Source organism: Pleurodeles waltl, chromosome 1_2 (genome assembly GCF_031143425.1).
Source record: "Pleurodeles waltl isolate 20211129_DDA chromosome 1_2, aPleWal1.hap1.20221129, whole genome shotgun sequence".
NCBI lineage: Eukaryota > Metazoa > Chordata > Amphibia > Caudata > Salamandridae > Pleurodeles > Pleurodeles waltl.
Window position 1 is genome coordinate 1,322,525,212 of NC_090437.1, and position 16,140 is coordinate 1,322,541,351.

Sequence of the window (16,140 nt, forward strand, 5' to 3'; positions counted from 1 at the left end):
TACTCTGCATATACCTTTATGACTGTCATTGGATAGCAGCCCGCCTGCTCCAAATCACCTAGTTTTCCATCTTCTTGTGTTGAACCCTATGTTATTTGACACAATATTACTGGACAGCTAACATTGTTGATATTTGGCCCCTCCTGACCAATAGTTTCTGCAGGTCATGTACATGACCATTGACATATGCACTTGTGCCTTCTGCATAGATCTACACCACTCTAAGATGGCCAACAGTGTTGTGGCTGTGCTTGGCTCGATTACACAGTATTGATTTTGGCCACCTATTGGCAACCCACTGCTCCTGCCTTCCACCCGTTGCAAATACGAGTGGGGTTTGGGTCCCCCAGAGTGTAGTCCACAACATGATCTTGTTACTATTTACTATTTGGCATATCATACTGAAAATGGAGTCCACCCTCCTGCATATCATGGTCTCCATGATGACATCCTCACCATTCCAAGATGGCCACCATTGACAAATACATTCCATTAGCTGTGGGTAGTTCTCTGACTGGCATGTGCCCCTCATCAGTGACTATGATGAGTGCTTGATTGAATCCTTGATGCACCTGACAAGAATCTCCATGAAAGCTGTACTTTAACAACAGACTTCCTGACCTGTTCAGTCTCCTTTCAGGCGACTGTGGTCTCTGTGCCACAGTCCCGTAAATACAGCTGCACCTATTTACAATGTATGTTTGTGTCACTTGACACTTGATACTCTGTTTAAATGTTTGTTTTTACATCTTTTACAGCTAGCAGTTTTCAGTTAGCCTCTGGCCTTGTCCTTTGGGGCATAACTTTCTGATATATTGACAATCCCTCACACATAAAAACTGCTGCAGGCACATATGATCCACCGTGTGACACCAGCATATTCATGTGTTACTGTATTGAAGTTCACGCATGACCATTCTGTTACGTGTTTTTGTTGTGTTTGCTGTGTGTGCTATCACGTTACACTAGATCTTGACACAAGGCGACTAATTAAGTGCCATTCTTTTGTAGAATATGCATGCTCATTATCATGGCATGACATTTTGGATATGTAATCAAGACAATGAGTAACATAGCATTTACTGCCATAACATTGCTTTGTTTCTCACCCTGTTTCTTCTTATCCTTCCATTCTCCTTTGCAGGTTGGACATTAATATATGTTTTCATTTCATAAGATTACAGGTATTGTGTTTTAGGGGAATACCTTGACTACTCCTGAGTTTTTGGTGTGGAGTACACCCACATGTGAGAAAGTCGCCTTTTTCTAGCATGGTTACCCTATTTTTGGGCTGTTAGTAAGTGTGTTTTTACTGTCTCACTGGGGTCCTGCTAGTCAAGACCCCAGTGCTCATAGTTTGTGGCCTACACGTTGGGTATGTTTTACTGTTTTGTCAGTATGCTTGACTGTGTCACTGGAGTCCTGCTAATCCGAAATCCAGTGCTTAAGCTCTCTCTGATTCTGAATGTGTACCTACATACTGCTAACCCAGTATTCCACTCCAAATTGGTATACTGGACTCCCCTTCTAAGGCCCTAGTATACAGTACTTAGGTACCCATGGCATTGGGGTTCCAGGAGATAATTATGGGCTGCAGCATTTATTTTTCCACCCATAAGGAACTCATACAAACACTTCTTCAGGACTGCCATTGCAGCCTGAGTGAAATAGTATAAACACTATTTCAGGCCATTTTCACTGCACCAGGTCACTTATAAGTCACCAATATGTCTAACCTTCAGACCCTGATGGCTAGGTGCATGGTACCTGTGTGTGAGGACACCCCTGCACTAGCAGAGGTGCCCCCACATCATCCAGGTCCATTTTCCTGGACTTCGTGAGGGCCGGGACCACATTACAAGTGTGCACTACATATAGGTCAATACATATATGTAGCTTCACAATGGTAACTCTGAATATGGCCATGTGAGGTGTCTAGGAATTGGAAATTGCACCTCCAATCCAATTCTGGTATTGGGGGCCAATTACATGCACCCTGGGGGCTCCACCATGGACCCCCAGTACTGCCAAACCAGCTCTCTGAGGTTTCCACTGCAGCCCCAGCTGTGGCCACCTCACAGACAGGCTTCTGCCCTCTGGAGGCTTGAGCACCTCAATCCCAGGAAGGCATAACAATGCATTCCCTTAAGGAGAGGGATGTTACACCCTCTCCCTTTTGAAATAGGTGTTACAGGCATGGGAGGGGTATGCTCCCAGAGCCTCTGGAAATGCTTTGAAGGGCACGGATGGTGCCCTCCTTGCATAAGCCAGTCTACAACGGTTCAGGGACACCCAGGCCCTGCTCTGGCTTGAAACTGGACAAAGAAAATTGGAGTGACCACTCCCCTCTCCATCACCATCCCAGAGGTGGTGCCCAGAGCTCCTCCAGAGTGTCCCTGGGTTCTGCCACCTTGTTTCAGGATGGTCAAGGAACTCCAGGAGCATCTGAGTGGCCAGTGCCAGCAGGTGATGTCAGAGACTCCTTCTGATAGGTGCTTACCTGGTTAGGTGACCAATCCCCCTTTCAGGGCTATTTAGGGTCTTTTCTCTGGGTGTTTCTTCAGATTCGGTTTTGCAAGACTCCAGCAGGAATCCTCTGCAACCCCTGCTTACCTTCTACCCTTGGATCAACCGCAGAACTGCTCCAGGAACTCTACAACTGCAACAAAGTATCCAGGAAGGCTACTGCAACTCTGTAACTTCAGCTTCTGCCAGCAACTGCAACAGTTTCCAGATCATGCACTCTCCGACGACTGACTGTCTTCATCCTGCACCAGAAGGACCAAAGGAATCTCCTGTGGCGTGACGGAGTCACTTCCCTGCTTCAGCAGGCACCTCTCTGCAGCGACGACCGGTACAGTGGGTCCCCTCTCCTGATGAAGAGTGTGGATCCTGGAACACAGGTGGTGGACCAAAGTGACTCAGACTATGCAAAGGTCCAACTGTCCAAATTTGGGGGAGGTAAGAGCTTGCCTCCCTGAGCCAGACAGTACCCCTGTGCACCATGTATTTTGGAGCTCCTAGGGCTTCTGTGCGCTTCTCCAAGAAGTCCTTTGTGCACAGCATAGCTCAGGTCTGCAGCACTCTATCCTGCAACGCTCAGTTCCCTGAGTTGTTCTCCTGTGGCATGGGATCTCTTTGTCTAGTGCTGCGATGACCGCGATTTGCAACTATTTTGTCCCCGAGTCCTAGGACTCCTGTAGGTGCTGCCTGGTCTTCTGAGTGCTCTCTGATGTGCTGAGAGCCCCCTCTGTCTCTTCAGTCTGAGTTGAGACTCACAGGTCCCTGCTGGGTCCAAGTAGCGCCTTCTCCCGCCAAATGCATCTTTTGCGTGAGCCAAGACTTGTTGGCGGAATCCAACGACAAAACCCAGCCTGCATTCTTCTACGTGGGACATCTCTTGCACCAACCAGGAACCTGCAGCTGTCTTCTTTGGTGCGATTCTGACTTTTTTCTTCCAACCGGAGAATCCACTTTTGCACCTTCATCCAGGCTAGCAGGGGCTCCTGTTCTTCCTGGACTGTTCAGCTGTTCTTGGATTTGATCTCCTCTCTCCGCAGGTCTTCAGGTCCAGGAATCCATTGTTGGTGTTGTGCAGTCTTGCTTGGTTTTTGCATAATTCTTTATCACGACTTCTAGTGTGTTCTGAAGAAACTTGCTGCACTTTACTCCTGCTTTCCTGGGCTCTGGGGTGGGGTACTTTGGCAGGACTACCATTGCAGCCTGCATGAAAAGGTGCTGAAAAGGTGCAAGCACCCTTTCACATCCATTTTCACAGCACCAGGTCACTTATAAGTCAACCCTAAAGCACGACCTCCAGCCCTGAGGGCAGGGTGCAAAGTACCTGTGTGTGAGGGCACCCCTGTACTAGCAGAGGTGCCCCCACCACCTTCAGGACCATTATCCCGGACTTCCTCAGTGTGGGCACGCCATTTTACACGTGTACTGGACATAGGTCGCTACCTATGTCCAGCAACATAATGGTACCTCTGAACATGGGCAGGTTTGTTATCAAACATGTTGGAATTATACCTCAAGGCTTTTGCAAGCATTGGCTGTATGATTCCATGCACTCTGGGGGCTCCTTAGAGGACCCCCAGTGTTGCCATTTCAGCCTTCTGCTTTGTTCCAGGCAGCTCCACCCAACTCACAGACAGGTTTCTGCTCTCCTGTTGCCTGAAAAGCTAGAGCCCATGAAAGCAGAACAAAGGATTTCCTTTGGGAGAGGGGTGTGACAACCTCTACCTTTGGAAATAGGTGTTGCAGGTTTGGGAGGGGTAGCCTCCCCAAGCTACTGGAAATGCTTTAAAGAACACTTTTGGTGCCCTTCTTGCATAAACCAGTCTACACCGGTTCAGGGACCCCCAGTCCCTGCTCTGGCGCGAAACTGGACAAAGGAAAGGGGAGTGACCACTGTCCATCACCACCCAGGGGTGGTGCTCAGAGCTCCCCCAGGGGGTCCTTGGGTTTTGCCATCTTAGATTCAAGGTTGGCAGGGAACCCTGGGAACATCTGAGTGACCAGTGTCAGCAGGTGACGTCAGAGCTCTCCCCTGATGGGTGCTTACCTGGTTAGGTGACCAATCCCCCTTTCAGGGCTATTTAAGGTCTCTCCTTTTCGTGGTTCCTGATTCGTATTGCAAGACTCCAGCAGGAATCCTCTGCATCCTCCACTTCAACTTTTCATTGAAGAGACTGCATCTGGATCCTCCAGGAACTCTACAAACTGCAACAAAGAAACAAAGACGACTTCTGCAAAATTGTATCTTCAGTTCCTGCCAGCCACTGCAACTGTTTCCAGGTTGTGCATCCTCCGAGGACTTCCTGTCTTCAGCATGCACCAGAAGAATGAAGGAATCTCTCTTGAAGTGAAGGAGTTACGTCCCTGCTTCAGCAGGTACTCCTCTGCAGGGACAACCGGTGGCTTGGGTCCCCTCTCCTGAAGAAGTGTGTGGATCCAGATGTCCAACTTTGGTGGGGGTAAGAGCTGATTTGTTGCACCAGTACTTGGTAGACTCAGATCTGACCTCTCCCCAAGAATTGGGAAAGAAGGCAGACAAATGGGTCAGAACAATGGTGAGCAGAATAGATTATACAGGAGGTGACAAGTACAAGAAGAAGGAAGATAAGTCTCATGACAAAGGTGAGTACAAAGATAAAAGTAAAGAGTCTTCATTTCATCAGGCCCACAAAACTCTTCTGAGGGTGGATCTAAATCCTCTGCTCATCACAATCATAATAAAAAGCCCTGGTGCTATATTTGTAGAAGCAAAGGCCATTGGGCAAGTGATAGCACTTGCCACAAGAAAAACACCAAAGATCCCACTATCAAAACCCCACTGCTTCCACTAGTACCCCTAGTGATAGCAGTGGTAGTGGGAAAAACAATACAAATAACCAGTCCAAGGGTGTAGCAGGGCTCACTCTGGGTAATGTAGTGGGGGTTGATTTACCTAGGGAAACCACTGAGGCTGTTTTAGTATCTGATGGTAGCATTGACCTTGCCACCCTTGTTGCTTGTCCCCTTGGCATGGATAAGTACAAGCAACAACCCCTAATAAAAGGTGTGCAGGTTGAGGCCTACAGGGACACAGGTACTAGTGTCACAATGGTGATGGAGAAACTGGTAGCCCCTGGGCAACACCTACTTGGTCATCAGTACCAAGTGACTGACGCCCATAATAACACTGTTAGCCACCTCATGGCTGTTGTGAATCTCAATTGGGGAGGTTACTGGTCCAAATAAATTTGTGGTATCCACTGACCTACCTGTAGAGTGTCTACTGGCCAATAATCTAGAAACTTCAGCTTGGGCTGAGGTGGAGTTGGAGGCTCAGGCAGCAATGATGGGTATTCCTGTGCACATCTTCGCTCTGACTAGGGCTCAGGCCAAGAAGCAAAGAAGACAAGGAAACTTAGATCCTGGAACAATGCACCAAGTGCTCCCAAAACCAAGGGACAGAAAGGGTAAACCCTTACTGACTATCCATCCCTCCACTGAAGATTCCCCTTTTGATGCGGAGGAGTCTACTTCCTATGCAGAACCTACATCAGAGGAGCTTCAGGCTGATACAGCTGAGCTTTTGGTTGCATGGGGGCCTGCCAGGGAGGTGTTGAGTGTGGCACAGCAGACCTTTCCCACACTTGAGGATTTGAGACAGCAAGCTGTCAAACAGGAAGCAGGGGGTCTCAGTGGCTCTCACAGTGTGTACTGGGAAAATAATCTCCTTTATACAGAGGCAAGGGACCCAAAACCTGGTGCTAACAGGAGACAGGTCATTCCCTTGCAATATAGGGAGTTTGTTCTGACACTAGCTCATGGCATTCCACTTGCTGGACATTTGGGGCAAAGCAAGACCTGGTACAGACTGGTCCCTCACTTTCACTGGTCTCATATGTCAGAAGACACAAACGAGGTTTGTCACTTGCCAAGCCAGTGGTAAGACTGGTGGCACCCCAAAGCCCCCCTGGATCCAGCTGCCAGTGGTTGGGGCGCCCTTTGAAAGGGTGGGGTTTGACATAGCTGCCTGGTGTACGTGTTTTTTTTTCACGCACACCAGGCAGCGCGGTCTGCTAGCGCCGGCTAACGCCATTCAATAAATACGCCGCCCGCATGGCGCTTCAGAATGGCGTTAGCCGGCGCTAATTTTTTTGACGCTAAACTGCGTTAGCGCAGTTTAGCGTCAAAAAGTATAAATACGGGCCAGAGTTACTAGAAATAAAGGCACTTTATTTTATGACAATATGCCAAAAGTATCTCAGTGAGTATCCTCAGTAAGAAGATAAGTTATATACACAAGTTATATGTACACAAACCAAAATGAGGTAAGTAAGAGCAAGAAAAGTAATGCAAACAGTGTAGAATTATAATAGGTTGCAATAGGAACACATAGGGATAGGGGCAACACAAACCATATACTCCAAAAGTGGAATGCGAACCACGAATGGACCCCAGACCTATGTGAGTTTGTAGAGGTCGCTGGGACTCTAAGAAAACAGTGAGGGTTATAAATAAACCCCACCCCAAGACCCTGAAAAGGAGGAGTAAAGTACACCTACTACCCCCAGAGAGCACAGAAGTCGTGATAGGGGGATTCTGCAGGAAGATCAAACACCAGCAGTGCACTGACAACGGATTTCCGGACCTGAGTACCTGTAAGACAAGGGGAGCAAGTCCAATAGTCGTGACAGTGTCGAGAGTGGGCAGGAGCCCAGGAAATGCCAGCTGAAGATGCAAGGAAGCTGCCACCAGTTGGAAGAAGCTTGAAGCCCAGACCCCGCTGCCCACCACCGAACCAACAGACCCCACCACTACACTCAACGCCTGGGCCCCCATCAGCTCTGAAGAGACCAGAATCACCATGAACACCATCCACTCCGGCTCCCCTCAGACCCGTGCCCCCATCACATCTTCAACAAAGCCGACTCCATCATCGCCCCCTATCTCCGGAGCATCTTCAACAGCTCGTTCTCATCTGCCACCTTCCCCGAGAGCTGGAAACACGTGGAAGTCAACGCCCTCCTGAAAAAACCCACGGCTGACCCCAACGACCTAAAGAACTTCCGTCCCATCTCTCTTCTCCCCTTCCCGGCCAAGGTCCTTGAGAAGACCTTCAACAAGCAGCTGACCAAGTTTCTTAAAGCTAACAACTCGCTCGACCCTTCCCAATCAGGATTTCGAGCCAACCACAGCACGGACGACATCAGAACCCTGATGGACAATGGAGAAACAACCGCCCTCATCCTCCTGGACCTCTCGGCTGCCTTCGACACCGTGTGCCATCGCACCCTAATAACCCACCTCCGCTCCACTGGAATCCTAGGACATGCCCTTGAATGGATCATCTCGTTCCTCTCTGACAGAACCCAAAGAGTCTACCTCCCGCCCTTCCACTCAGAACCCACCGAGATCATCTGCGGCGTACCCCAAGGTTCATCGCTCAGCCCAACCCTCTTCAATATCTACATAAGCCCCCTCGCCGACATCGCTCGCAAACACAACATCAACATCATCTCCTACGCCGACAACACCCAGCTGATACTCTTCCTCACCAATAACCCAACCACCGCCAAAATCAACATACATGAAGGAATGAAAGACGTCACGGAATGGATGAAGCTCAGCCGCCTGAAGCGGAACTCAGACAAGACGGAAGTCCTCATCCTCGGACAATCCCCGTCCGCCTGGGATGACTCCTGGTGGCTCACGGCTCTGGGCACTGCACCTACCCCCTCAGACCACACACGCAACCTTGTATTCATCCTGGACCCCCTCCTCACTATGACCAAGCAAGTCAATGCCGTCTCGTCATCATGCTTCCACACCCTTCGCATGCTCCGAAAGATCGTTCGATGGATCCCTGCCGAAACCAGAAAGACAGTTACTCATGCCCTCGTCACAAGCCGTCTGGACTACAGAAACACCCTATACGCAGGGACCACCGAAAAGCTACAGAAACGTCTTCAACGCATACAGAACGCCTCATCATCGACATACCGCGCCACAGCCACATATCCACCCACCTGAAACACCTGCACTGGCTCCCCGTCAACAAGAGGATCACCTTCAGGCTCCTCACCCACGCACACAAAGCTCTCCACAACATGGGCCCCGAATACCTCAACAGCCGCCTCTCGTTCTACACGCCCTCCCGTCAGCTTCGCTCAGCCAGCCTCGCCCTCGCCACCATCCCACGTATCCGCAGAACCACCACAGGAGGTAAATCCTTCACCTACCTGGCAGCCAAAGCATGGAACTCCTTCCCCGCACACCTAAGAACTACCAAGGACCATCTCGCCTTCAGGAAGTGCCTCAAGACATGGCTTTTTGAGCAGGAGTAACCCACCCCTCCCCAGCGCCTTGAGACCCTCTCGGGTGAATAGCGCGCTCTATAAATGCACTGATTGATTGATTGATTGGAGTTCTGCAAAAAAGAAGAGGACTAGGAACTTCTCCTTTGGTCGATAGATGTCCCACGTCACGATGAAGCTTTCAGAGGTGTTTCCGTGCAGAAAGACTGCAAACAAACCTTGCTAGCTGCAAGGGTTGCAGTAGAGGTTTTTCGGTGGTGCTGTGGCCCAGGAGAGACCAGGATGTTGCCTTTTGGAGGAGGAGACAGAGGGGGTGCCCAGCAAATCAGGGAGCCCTCACAGAAGAAGGCAGCACCCACAGAAGTATCCCAACAGGCACTTAGGAGAAAAGTTAACCAGAGTCCACGTGAAGTCACAAAAGGGAGTCCCACGACGCCAGAGGACAACTCACAAGGTTGTGCACTGCAGGACAGAGTGCTGGGACCCAGGCTTGAATGTGCACAGAGGAAATCCTGGAAGAGTGCACAAGAGCCGGAGCAGCTGCAAATCACGCAGTACCCAGCAATGCAGTCTAGCATGGGGAGGCAAGGACTTACCTCCACCAAACTTGGACTGAAGAGTCACTGGACTGTGGGAGTCACTTGGACAGAGTTGCTGAGTTCCAGGGACCACGCTCGTCGTGCTGAGAGGGGACCCAGAGGACCGGTGATGCAGTCTTTTGTTGCCTGCGGTTGCAGGGGGAAGATTCCGTCGACCCACAGGAGATTTCTTCAGAGCTGCTGGTGCAGAGAGGAGGCAGGCTACCCCCAGAGCATGCACCACCAGGAAACAGTCGAGAAGGCGGCAGAATCAGCGATACAAGGTTGCAGTAATTTGTAAAGAAGAGAGAGCATAACTGTGAGAAGGTAGCCTCTTTCTAGCCTTGTTACCCCCACTTTTGGCCTGTTTGTGAGTGTATGTCAGGGTGTTTGTCACTGTTTTCACTGTCTCACTGGGATCCTGATAGCCAGGCCTCAGTGCTCATAGTGAAAACACTATGTTTTCAGTATGGTTGTTATGTGTCACTGGGATCCTGCTGGTCAGGACCCCAGTGCTCATAGGTTTGTGGCCTATATGTATGTGTCACTGGGACCCTGTCACACAGGGCCCCAGTGCTCATAGGTGTGCATGTATATGTTCCCTGTGTGGTGCCTAACTGTCTCACTGAGGCTCTGCTAACCAGAACCTCAGTGGTTATGCTCTCTCATTACTTTCAAATTGTCACTAACAGGCTAGTGACCAATTTTACCAATTTACATTGGCTTACTGGAACACCCTTATAATTCCCTAGTATATGGTACTGAGGTACCCAGGGTATTGGGGTTCCAGGAGATCCCTATGGGCTGCAGCATTTCTTTTGCCACCCATAGGGAGCTCTGACAATTCTTACACAGGCCTGCCACTGCAGCCTGAGTGAAATAACGTCCACGTTATTTCACAGCCATTTTACACTGCACTTAAGTAACTTATAAGTCACCTATATGTCTAACCTTTACCTGGTAAAGGTTAGGTGCAAAGTTACTTAGTGTGAGGGCACCCTGGCACTAGCCAAGGTGCCCCCACATTGTTCAGAGCCAATTCACTGGACTTTGTGAGTGCGGGGACACCATTACACGCGTGCACTACATATAGGTCACTACCTATATGTAGCTTCACCATGGTAACTCCGAATATGGCCATGTAACATGTCTATGATCATGGAATTGCCCCCTCTATGCCATCCTGGCATTGTTGGTACAATTCCATGATCCCAGTGGTCTGTAGCACAGACCCTGGTACTGCCAGACTGCCCTTCCTGGGGTTTCACTGCAGCTGCTGCTGCTGCCAACCCCTCAGACAGGCAGCTGCCCTCCTGGGGTCCAGCCAGGCCTGGCCCAGGATGGCAGAACAAAGAACTTCCTCTGAGAGAGGGTGTGACACCCTCTCCCTTTGGAAAATGGTGTAAAGGCAGGGGAGGAGTAGCCTCCCCCAGCCTCTGGAAATGCTTTGTTGGGCACAGATGTGCCCAATTCTGCATAAGCCAGTCTACACCGGTTCAGGGACCCCTTAGCCCCTGCTCTGGCGCGAAACTGGACAAAGGAAAGGGGAGTGACCACTCCCCTGACCTGCACCTCCCCTGGGAGGTGTCCAGAGCTCCTCCAGTGTGCTCCAGACCTCTGCCATCTTGGAAACAGAGGTGCTGCTGGCACACTGGACTGCTCTGAGTGGCCAGTGCCACCAGGTGACGTCAGAGACTCCTGCTGATAGGCTCCTTCAGGTGTTAGTAGCCTTTCCTCTCTCCTAGGTAGCCAAACCCTCTTTTCTGGCTATTTAGGGTCTCTGTCTCTGGGGAAACTTTAGATAACGAATGCATGAGCTCAGCCGAGTTCCTCTGCATCTCCCTCTTCACCTTCTGATAAGGAATCGACCGCTGACCGCGCTGGAAGCCTGCAAACCTGCAACATAGTAGCAAAGACGACTACTGCAACTCTGTAACGCTGATCCTGCCGCCTTCTCGACTGTTTTCCTGCTTGTGCATGCTGTGGGGGTAGTCTGCCTCCTCTTTGCACCAGAAGCTCCGAAGAAATCTCCCGTGGGTCGACGGAATCTTCCCCCTGCAACCGCAGGCACCAAAAAGCTGCATCTCCGGTCCCTTGGGTCTCCTCTCAGCACGACGAGCGAGGTCCCTCGAATCCAGCGACACCGTCCAAGTGACTCCCACAGTCCAGTGACTCTTCAGCCCGAGTTTGGTGGAGGTAAGTCCTTGCCTCACCTCGCTGGGCTGCATTGCTGGGAACCGCGACTTTGCAAGCTTCTCCGGCCCCTGTGCACTTCCGGCGGAAATCCTTCGTGCACAGCCAAGCCGGGGTCCACGGCACTCTAACCTGCATTGCACGACTTTCTAAGTTGGTCTCCGGCGACGTGGGACTCCTTTGTGCAACTTCGGCGAGCACCGTTTCACGCATCCTCGTAGTGCCTGTTTCTGGCACTTCTCCGGGTGCTACCTGCTTCAGTGAGGGCTCCTTGTCTTGCTCGACGTCCCCTCTCCCTGCAGGTCCAATTTGCGACCTCCTGGTCCCTCCTGGGCCCCAGCAGCGTCCAAAAACGCCAAACGCACGATTTGCGTGTAGCAAGGCTTGTTGGCGTCCATCCGGCGGAAAAACACTTCTGCACGACTCTCCAAGGCGTGGGGGATCCATCCTCCAAAGGGGAAGTCTCTAGCCCTTGTCGTTCCTGCAGTATTCACAGTTCTTCAGCCTAGTAAGAACTTCTTTGCACCAACCGCTGGCATTTCTTGGGCATCTGCCCATCTCCGAGCTGCTTGTGACTTTTGGACTTGGTCCCCTTGTTCCACAGGTACCCTCAGTCAGGAATCCATCGTTGTTGCATTGCTGATTTGTGTTTTCCTTGCATTTTCCCTCTAACACGACTATTTTGTCCTTAGGGGAACTTTAGTGCACTTTGCACTCACTTTTCAGGGTCTTGGGGAGGGTTATTTTTCTAACTCTCACTATTTTCTAATAGTCCCAGCGACCCTCTACAAGGTCACATAGGTTTGGGGTCCATTCGTGGTTCACATTCCACTTTTGGAGTATATGGTTTGTGTTGCCCCTATCCCTATGTTTCCCCATTGCATCCTATTGTAACTATACATTGTTTGCACTGTTTTCTAAGACTATACTGCATATTTTTGCTATTGTGTATATATATCTTGTGTATATTTCCTATCCTCTCACTGAGGGTACACTCTAAGATACTTTGGCATATTGTCATAAAAATAAAGTACCTTTATTTTTAGTATAACTGTGTATTGTGTTTTCTTATGATATTGTGCATATGACACTAAGTGGTACTGTAGTAGCTTCACACGTCTCCTAGTTCAGCCTGAGCTGCTTTGCTAAGCTACCATTATCTATCAGCCTAAGCTGCTAGACACCCTATACACTAATAAGGGATAACTGGGCCTGGTGCAAGGTGCAAGTACCCCTTGGTACTCACTACAAGCCAGTCCAGCCTCCTACATTGGTTGTGCAGCGGTGGGATAAGTGCTTTGAGACTACTTACCACTCTTGTCATTGTACTTTTCATAAGAGAAAAATATACAAAACAAGGTCAGTGTATATACACATAGCCAAAAAAGTTTTGCATGTCCTCTTTTCACTCTTTTCTAAGTGCTGAAAAGTACTTCTAAACTTTCAAAAAGTTCTTAAAAGTTTAAAAAGTTTTTCTGTCTTTCCAAAAAGTTCTGAAAACTTTTATTTTTCTTTGTCTATCACTTTAACTCTCTCTAAAAATGTCTGGCACAGGCCAAAAAGTTGAACTGTCCAAACTTGCATATGATCACCTTAGCTGGAAAGGAGCAAGGAGTCTCTGCATAGAGAGAGGTTTGAGTGTAGGGAAGAATCCTTCCTTAGAACTGTTAATTAATATGCTTAGAGTACAGGATAAGGCCATAAGTGCCCAATCTGTAGAAAAAGTAGCTAATGGTTCTCAATCTGATCCAGGGACTCCCCCAGGAAAAGGTTCAGGAAAGAAACTTCTCAGCCTGCCCATTACTAGACAGTCTAGCATAGTTGGTACAGAGGTTGAATCACATCATACTGATGATGTGCTCTCACATTATGCTGGTAGCCAAGCTGTTAGGGTGCCCTTGGTAAGGGACAGGTCTCCTTCTGTTCATTCCCATCATACCTCTGTATCTAGAAATGTCCCTCCCACCCACCCTGATGACAGATTGTTAGAAAGGGAGCTCAATAGATTGAGAGTGGAACAAACCAGACTGAAGCTCAAGAAGCAACAGCTGGATTTGGATAGACAGTCTTTAGAAATAGAGAGGGAAAGACAGAAGATGGGTTTAGATACCCATGGTGGCAGCAGCAGTATTCCCCATAGTCATCCTGCAAAAGAGCATGATTCCAGGAATCTGCACAAGATAGTTCCCCCTTATAAGGAGGGGGATGACATTAACAAGTGGTTTGCTGCACTTGAGAGGGCCTGTGTTGTACAGGATGTCCCTCAAAGGCAGTGGGCTGCTATCCTATGGCTATCATTTAGTGGAAAAGGTAGGGATAGACTCCTTACTGTGAAAGAAAGTGATGCCAATAATTTTACAGTTCTTAAGAATGCACTCCTGGATGGTTATGGCTTAACCTCTGAACAGTACAGGATAAAGTTCAGAGAGACCAAAAAGGAGTCTTCACAAGACTGGGTTGATTTCATTGACCAGGCAGTGAAGGCCTTGGAGGGGTGGTTACATGGCAGTAAAGTTACTGATTATGAAAGCCTGTATAACACAATCCTGAGAGAGCATATACTTAATAATTGTGTGTCTGATTTGTTGCACCAGTACCTGGTAGACTCTGATCTGTCCTCTCCCCAAGAATTGGGAAAGAAGGCAGACAAATGGGTCAGAACAAGGGTGAACAGAAAAGTTCATACAGGGGGTGACAAAGATGGCAATAAGAAGAAAGATGGTGAAAAATCTCAAGATAAGCATGGGGATAAGGGTAAAACCAAAGATCCCACTTCAAATCTTAAACACTCTTCAGAGGGTGGGGATTAAACAAATTCTTCCTCTTCTTCCCAACCTGCACACATTAAAAAGCCTTGGTGCTTTGTGTGTAAAAACAGCGGCCATAGGCCAGGGGATAAGTCCTGTCCAGGTAAACCCCCTGAGCCTACCACCACTAATACATCAAGCTCTAGTGCCCCTAGCAGTAGTGGTACTAGTGGTGGGACTGCTGGCAACAGTCAAGCTAAGGGTGTAGTTGGGTTCACTTATGGGTCCATAGTGGAAACTGATGTAATCAGTCCCAAGACAGTTTCTGTCACACCTAGTGGCATTGGCCTTGCCACACTGGCTGCTTGTCCCCTTACAATGGATAAGTACAGGCAGACAGTTTCAATAAATGGTGTTGAGGCCTTGGCCTACAGGGACACAGGTGCCAGTTTCACTTTGGTGACTGAAAACCTAGTGCCTCCTGAACAACACATCATTGGACAACAGTATAAGATTATTGATGTCCATAACTCCACTAAGTTTCTTCCCTTAGCTATAATTCAGTTTAGTTGGGGTGGAGTTACTGGCCCTAAGCAGGTGGTGGTATCACCTAGCTTACCTGTAGACTGTCTCTTAGGTAATGACCTAGAGGCCTCAGGTTGGGCTGATGTAGAGTTTTATGCCCATGCAGCCATGCTGGGCATCCCTGAGGAATTGTTCCCTCTCATTTCAAGTGAAATGAAAAAACAAAGGAGAGAAGGCCTGAAAACTCAGGATCCCTCTCCATCAACAGGTAAAAAGGGTATCACAGTATCCCCTAACCACCCTACCATTCAGGATACTATTCCTGTGGTGGGAGAAACCTCTCCTGGGGTGGCACCTGTTCCAAGGGAATCATCAGCTGGCAAAGCTGGACTCCCTGAGGTGGAAGTACCTCTCTGTGGGATAACTAACATTGGTGAGAAAAACAGCACCATTTTAGTTAACATGGAGCATCCCTCCAACCCTCCCAGAGAAACTTTAGTGCAGAAACCCTGCACTACCTCACAACACTTAGGACAGCATCCCTGCCCTAGTGTGGAGCTCATAGGACAGCATCCCTGCCCTGCTCCAACTCAAGAGAAACAGCATCCCTGTTCTCTCTTCCAGCCAGATGGACAAAGTTTTTGCCCAGCTATGGCTTTTCTGAGACAGCATCCCTGTCTGGCATTTCCATCACTACAAATAGGTTCAGTGGACAATTCCCACTGCTCTAAAATAAAACTTACTGATAGAAACTCTGAAAATACATCTTCACATTGTTGCTTAGCTAAAAAACTTCAAACAGGGTGGTTTACATCCCCACAGGGAAGTAACCATATAGTGGATGATAAAGGGAGTAACCAGTCTATTGCAGAGCTACTCTCTACTTATCACCACTTAGACAATAAAGTCTCAACTGGCCAAGGTTAGCCTTATTGTCCTTCGTTTGGGGGGGGGTTGTGTGAGAAGGTAGCCTCTTTCTAGCCTTGTTACCCCCACTTTTGGCCTGTTTGTGAGTGTATGTCAGGGTGTTTGTCACTGTTTTCACTGTCTCACTGGGATCCTGATAGCCAGGCCTCAGTGCTCATAGTGAAAACACTATGTTTTCAGTATGGTTGTTATGTGTCACTGGGATCCTGCTGGTCAGGACCCCAGTGCTCATAGGTTTGTGGCCTATATGTATGTGTCACTGGGACCCTGTCACACAGGGCCCCAGTGCTCATAGGTGTGCATGTATATGTTCCCTGTGTGGTGCCTAACTGTCTCACTGAGGCTCTGCTAACCAGAACC